The 7,673-nt window shown below is 46.1% G+C and overlaps 1 pseudogene; it reads right to left on the reverse strand.

Annotated features, from left to right (window-relative positions):
- Nucleotides 1–2,147: 2,147 nt before the first annotated feature.
- LOC111971915 (NXPE family member 3-like) overlaps nucleotides 2,148–7,673 on the reverse strand; it is a 17,457-nt pseudogene continuing 11,931 nt past the window's right edge.

Here is a 7,673-nt window from a genome sequence, read left to right on the forward strand (position 1 = left end):
TATTTTTGTTAGCGTGTTTGGTAAACAAATCCAAAGTCAGGAAGCGCGTTCACTAAAAGCAGACGAAAAGTCAAAAAGTTCCGTAACAGTCAGTAGAAACATGTCAAACGATGTATTGAATCAATCTTTAGAATGTTTTTAAKATAAATCTTCAATAACGTTCCAACCGGAGAATTCCATTGACTTCAAGATGTGCGATGGAATAGAGCTCCCTCTCATGTGAACGCTCATGGTCAGAGCATAGTCAGGTCATGGCAGACCTGACTCATTCCTGTCTCCTTCGGCCCCACTTCACAGTAAAGGCATCAGACAAGGTTCTACAGACTGTTGACATCTAGTGGAAGCCGTAGGAAGTGTAAACATATCCATATCCCACTGTGTATTCAATAGGGACTGGGTTGAAAATCGACCAACCTCAGATTTCCCACTTCCTGTTTGGATTTCTTCTCAGGTTTTTGCCTGCCATATGAGTTATGTTATACTCACAGACATCATTCAAACAGTTTTAGAAACTTCAGAGTGTTTTCTATCTATTATTACTAATAATAATATGCATATATATATTAGCAACTGGGACTGAGGAGCAGGCAGTTTACTATGGGCACCTCTGGGCACCTTTCATCCAAGCTACTCAATACTGCCCCTGCAGCCATAAGAAGTTAAACCTCTTTAATGTTTGTATAATGAATGATCTTTCTAAGACTGTATAGAAAGATTGTAAGACTGCGACCACACACCATCTGTGCACACAGCAAAAAGTGCTTGCTTGCCCCTGTAACCGATGTGAAATGGCTAGCTAGTTAGCAGTGGTGCGCGCTAATAGCGTTTCAATCGGGTGACGTAACTCACTCTGAGACCTGAAGTAGTTGTTCCCTTTGCTCTGAAGGGCTGCGGCTTTTGTGGCGCGATGGGTAACAATGCTTCGTGGGTGTCAGTTGTTGATGTGTGCAGAGGGTCCCTGGTTCAAGCCCAGGTAGGGGCGAGGAGAGGGACGGAAGCTAAACCCCAACTTCAAGGAACCGTTGACCTACTTCAGAGAAACGGCGTCTAGGATAGTTTCTGTTGTTTAGCACCTTACTAGAGGACTAGAATAAGCAGCTGTTGCTATAGAACAAGACAACCAAATTCACAGTTAGTCTGTACCCTTTATCCCAATTTCATCTCGTTCTCCGTACACATACCAAGATCCCATGTTTTGCATCTGCTTGCATAAGATAGCTTGATTATATAACGCTTCCATACTCCTGTGTCATCGAGCCCTCGACCTTCCACCTCAGAGTGGAGGGTCGGCCAGCTTCATTATTGCAATTCTTATTAATAAAGATTGATTGTTTGAGGAATTAACTAAGTCTCTCCTTATTGGTTAGAATTTCCACAACATGTTTTTTTTTTTAAAGGCAGTAAATTAGTCTGAATTAACTGTATCGCTGCCAGACAAGGCTCCGCTGACAACCAGGTGTAGCGGTGGTAAGGATTAAGTCCATGGTGCTGAAAAGAAAGCTCTGATGTTGTGACAGCTTTATGTAGGCCCCAACGATTTGTGGGCACCYTTTGTCACAGTTAAAGTGCAATTAATGTATTGTTTAGTGGCTTTGCTGGCATGCATCTAAAACATATATATTTTTGCCCCACCAAGATTTACATGCTAAAATCCCCACTGGATTACAGGATTGCTGTCAAGATCTTTGACTGTAAAAATGTGTTTTACCTTCGGGAAGGACATATATGACCAAATGTTATCGTCTGAAGTAGAGAGGACACCAATGAGCAATTCATTAGATTAAATTAAATCTRTCTCCTCTGTTTGCTTACACTATTACTCCAACATAGCATTTTGTTTATTAATTGGTCCTCACCACTTTCTGAGAGAATGGAGAGAGTTGGGAAAGCGTTCCTCTTTGCTTCAGACACGACTGAGAGGAGGGCATCAGTCATGTTGATATTTAGCTAATTATTTTCCACTATCGAACAATTGCGATGGATTACTTGCTAAAGCTTAGCTAACTCCAGGCGGAAGTTAAAGCTTTAGCTAACAATCTGGATATAAGAACATTTGTTAATGTGTGTGGGGGGGGGGGGGCAGGAATTCAACGAAGTTCTTCTCAAGGACTAGCTAGCTAGTCAGACCTTATATCTTCCTACATAAATAAATCACCAATCACTTTATTGCAATTGTTCAATGGGAGATATATTTGAATTGTGGCAAGTTAACACTGTTATGGTAACTGGTAGAAAGTGAGGTAACACTTGGCAATAGCGAAGCTTGGCAAACGGTAACATGTTAAAGCATTCCAGCTGTGGTACACGGCATAGGCAATAATACTGCTGTAACCGTTAGCTACAAAATGGCATCACTTAAGACTCTTGTTAGGCAGTCTCAAAAAGGGTAAACAGTAACATGATAAAAGTTATTCCTATATTTAAATAATGTCACATTTTGATGTAAACTGTTGCAGAAGTACTTGAAAAATAACACTGGATAAGAAGAATAAAGCCAGGCCAGGAGGAAGACTGTRTGCTGGCCTTGCCGTTTCCATCAGCATCTGATTCAGGCTTGTAAACTTCTTGATGGATGACAAAAACCAGCAGACAAAGTCCTCAAGGGTTACGTTTTTGAACATCCTTGGATATGGAATACATAGGAAAGCACATGATTTGGTACAGAACTGAGTTAACAAATATTAATCTGTTAGGTTMTAGGCTAAATCGTGGCGACATGCCTTGGGCATTTCCTAGAGGCCCACACTAAACCAAACYGATTTATTTGACATGACAGAGCTGGATTCACATTGAGGTTTGTAACCATAAACCCATTGTTTGGTATTATTTTCCTCATATTTACTTTTGTCAAAATACCTTTGACACTTTGCTCCTGTTTTTGTATAACCAAACATATTTGATATTTAGAGTGAGAACATCATTAATGCAAGTCTAAAGTACAGGATTTGGCAAATGTGTCATTTTCCATGCATTTGTTATACTGCATTTTCCACTCTCAATCTTCCCTACTGCACTGCAGTAGCCTACATTTACTTATTGCACTCTATGGCAGCCGATATTCCATTCAAGTTTTGCAAAAGTGTATTGAACAGAGTTAGTTGAAATCTGTTTTGTTTTTTTAAACAATCTGTGAGTCACAATTCAATAACATGGCTGTTTCCCATAAAACAAACACTGAATGTCAGAAACTATTGCATAAACCTTTTCACACACTTCTTAAGATAACCCTTTGAAACAAGAACCRTTTGAACTGTTGGCCATTCAACTTTAAATACAGCAGGTGGGGTCAAAATCAGTAATCTGTTCATWGTTGACTGATTCAATCAGTCCCGTTGTTTATCTCCCCATCTCTCCTGGTTTATTTGTGAGTGTGAGATGGTTGATAAAAACACTAGGTCACTTCACAACAGCGGATCCCATATACAGGAAGCAGGTACACAGCAGATAGGGCTTAGGCTACATCAGGCCATGCTCGCAGTAAACAGGTGAGCTTTGTGATTACACMATAAGTAACTCTTGTAAACATAGCCACACTCACCATCTCACACTAATTTTTAATCTTCCATACTCTTTTCCTTTCTCGGGCTAGCTCTTCTCTGGGCATACGTAAGAGAGKAACGTGTCAATCATGTTCTTGACAATGACTGGAGGAGGGTGGAGAGCATGGGGGAGGTGGTGAGCAAGGGTCATCTCCCAGGCATCCACCAGCAAGACATCCAGACCCCTGAACATGGCCCTGAGCACCCCGTCCAGCTGTACGGAGAACCAGTCACTATTGTACAGGCTCACCTCCGGGTCCAGGGCTTGGAGGTTGGCTGAACGTACCACTATCAGGGTCCCCGGGGCACGGTCCAAAAGCTGCACCACTGCCCGTCGAATGTGGCGTAGTCTGCGTATGTAGACCTCTACAGGGAAGGTGCTAAAATGGGCCCAAACGCTGAGGACCACCACGGTATCTGGGCCTCCCGCCAGGCCGTCCAGCTCGTTAGCTACATAGCGCATCTCACTGGCAATAACAGTGGAGAAGCGTATTGGAGGACCATGACAGCGGTACCTCAGCAGGATGTTGTGGGTGCTGTCCACTGCCATGAAGGGCCCCACATTCCTAGGACTGTGAAGGTTGAACTCCTTCAGCTCTGTGATAAAGAGGAAGTTGGACAAACAGAACAGAGTTAGAAAGCACACGAGACAGTGCACAGTGAGAGATGTCATTGGGCTTTAGCAGACAGCACTCACCTGGGACAAAGGCGTTGAGGTACTCGAACCACTGTCTAGCAGTGGAATCTCCATACATGTACACCACCTTGCCCTTCAGACACTGAGTAATGGCAGAGGAGTCGTTAAACTGATGCATTGCGACACCACCCAGTGCCCGCCATGACCCTTGGAAGTAATACCCAGAGGGAGTGACCCTGATAGGCTCCGCTCTCACACTGCTGCTCTCCATCTCTGGTTTGTCTGAAAGAGGAGACATCATGATGCGCTAGCTAACATAACCTTACAAGTACAGTGCCTTCAAAGTATTCATACCACCTGACTTATTCCACATTTTGTTGCGTTACAACCTGAATTCAAAATGGATTACATTGCGGAGGGGGGGGGTTCTCACCCATTTACACGGGCGGCAAATGGTTAGAGCGTTGGACTTGTAACCGAAATGGTGGTTGGTGGTTGAGGATATCCCTCTAGTGGTGTGGGGGCCTTTTATGGAATGGTCTGCCTACCCATGTGAGAGACGCAGACTCAGTCTCAACCTTTAAGTCTTTATTGAAGACTCATCTCTTCAGTAGGTCCTATGATTGAGTGTAGTCTGGCCCAGGAGTGTGAAGGTGAACGGAAAGGCACTGGAGCAACGAACCGCCCCTGCTGTCTCTGCCTGTCCGGTTCCCCACTGGGATTCTCTGCCTCTAACCCTATTACAGGGGCTGAGTCACTGGCTTACTGGTGCTCTTCCATGCCGTCCCTAGGAGGGGTGCGACACTTGAGTGGGTTGAGTCACTGATGTGGTCTTCCTGTCTGGGTTGGCGACCCCCCTTGGGTTGTGCCGTGGCGGAGATCTTTGTGGGCTATACTCGGCCTTGTCTCAGGATGGTAAGTTGGTGGTTGAAGATATCCCTCTAGTGGTGTGGGGGCTGTGCTTTGGCAAAGTGGGTGGGGTTATATCCTTCCTGTTTGGCCCTGTCCGGGGGTATCATCGGATGGGCCACAGTGTCTCCTGACCCCTCCGTCTCAGCCTCCAGTATTTATGCTCATAGTTTTGGTCGGGGGCTAGGGTCAGTTTGTTATATCTGGAGTACTTCTCCTGTCTTATCGGTGTCCTGTGTAATTTAAGTATGCTCTCTCTAATTCTCTCCCTCTCTTCTTTCTTTCTCTCTCTCGGAGGACCTGAGCCCTAGGACCATGCCTCAGACTACCTGGCATGATGACTCCTTGCTGTCCCAGTCCACCTGGCCGTGCTGCTGCCCAGTTTCAACTGTTCTCCTGGCGCTATGGAACCCTGACCTGTTCACCAGCCGTGCTACCTGTCCAGACCTGCTGTTTTCAACTTTCTAGAGACAGCAGGAGCGGTAGAGATCTCTTGATGATCGGCTATGAAAAGCCAACTGACATTTACTCCTGAGGTGCTGACTTGCTGCACCCTCGACAACTACTGTGATTATTATTATTTGACCATGCTGGTCATTTATGAACATTTGAACATCTTGGCCATGTTCTGTTATAATCTCCACCCGGCACAGCCAGAAGAGGACTGGCCACCCCTCATAGCCTGGTTCCTCTCTAGGTTTCTTCCTAGGTTTGGGCTTTCTAGGGAGTTTTCCTAGCCACTGCTTCTACACCTGCATTGCTTGCTGTTTTGGGGTTTTAGGCTGGGTTTCTTTACAGCACTTTGAGATATCAGCTGATGTAAGAAGGCTTATAAATACATTGTATTTGATTTGATCCCCGAGCTGACAAGGTAAAATCTGTGGTGGTTCGAGCACTGAATGCTGATTGGCTGACAGCCGTGTATATCAGACCGTATACCATAGATATGACAAAACAGTGTTTTTACTGCTCCAATTACATTGGTAACCAGTTTATAATAGCAATCAATTAGGCACCTCAGGGTTTGTGGTATATGGCCAATATACCACGGCTAAGAGCTGTATCGAGGCACTCCACGTTGTGTCGTGGTTAAGACAGTCCTTAGCCGTGGTGTATTGGCCATATACACACCCTCTCTGGCCTTATTGCTTAAGCATACCATGCAATAGCATGCAGATCAAAAACAACAGTGTCCCAAAACATAGCCCTGGGATACCCCTTGTCTGTCAATAGTCAGCTTGGATAGTCACACAAAGGGTTCCAGGGCTCTGTGCTGGTGCAGCTCTTTTCCTCATTGCATGCACCCACTTGGTATGCTGGTTTTTCGTTACACTTTCCAACAAATCCTAAACCTCCCACCTAGCCAGCAGATCCGACCCCCTTTCTTACAGCTGCACTAGGATCGGACAGCATTCCTGTGTATATTAAGACACTGCGGAGCCGGCGCAAAGATATGGCCAGAAAATGTACCAAGCAGTCATTCAATCTTCTTGGTGTAACAGTTGGAATAATGGACAGTTCAGTGTACAATGCATTTCTCATCCCTGGATTGAGGTACGTTTTCTGAGCCATATCTTGCGCTGGGCTCCGCAGTGTCTTAATATACACAAGAATGCTGTCCGACCCTAGTGCAGCTGTGAGAAAGGGGTCAGATCTGCTGGCTACCTCCCACCCTACAAACAAGCACACGGATGCACACTAGCATGTGTGCGCATCCCCTTGCTGTCTTACCTTTCTTCTCAGGCTGCACAATGACACTGTCAGACCCGGAAGCATGAACACGGACTTTGATGTTTACCCACTGAGAAAAATCAAAGAGACTTATTTTGTTAAAAAAATCATATACCCGAAACAAACCTTGTAATTGTACATGTTACTAGCTAAGGCACAACTACTACATAGGTCTAACATACAGTCCTCACATACTCTCATCTACCACTCACTACACCTCTGGAAGAGCAGTGACTCTTTGTTGGTGAGCAGGTGTTTTTGGTAGCCTCCTTTGGCGTGGTTGATCCGTGTGTCACACGCTGAGCAGTTTGGGCTTGTAGCAGTACCATGGTTCACCTGTGTGGGGTCCGTGTAATTGCACAGCGGCTGCCGGGTGGTTGGCAGGCACAGGTTGCACACGGTGGTCTCAGACAAGAATCCAGAGCGGAACAGACTCTTGAAGAAGACGCGGTCGGGATGTTCCTCTCGTAACCGACGCAGCACAGCAACTGCCTCACTAGGATGGACCAGTGTCACCTCTACCCGTACAGACCCCTCCCATAGTAACGGGAACACGGCTGAGTAGAGCCCATTCCGGTGGTCCAGCACCTGTCCTGCAACACCTCCCCAACTCTGGGAATGCAGCCGGGCCAGCAGGAAGTCCCCACCGTGACGCTTGGGACGCCCCTGGAAGTCATGCATATGGACTAGCGCCTCTAGCTGATCTCCCACACGCCACTCTCTCCCACCCCCTCCTGGAGGATTGCAAACAGGCTGTGTGCAGGGTCGCTGGTCTGCCGCAGGGGTCTAGGCGTCAGCCGAGGCTGAGGCTCTGGCCACGCAATGGACTCCAGGAGGTAACGCTGCTCCAGAGCCTC

This window comes from Salvelinus sp. IW2-2015, linkage group LG2 (genome assembly GCF_002910315.2).
Source record: "Salvelinus sp. IW2-2015 linkage group LG2, ASM291031v2, whole genome shotgun sequence".
Classification (NCBI taxonomy): domain Eukaryota; kingdom Metazoa; phylum Chordata; class Actinopteri; order Salmoniformes; family Salmonidae; genus Salvelinus; species Salvelinus sp. IW2-2015.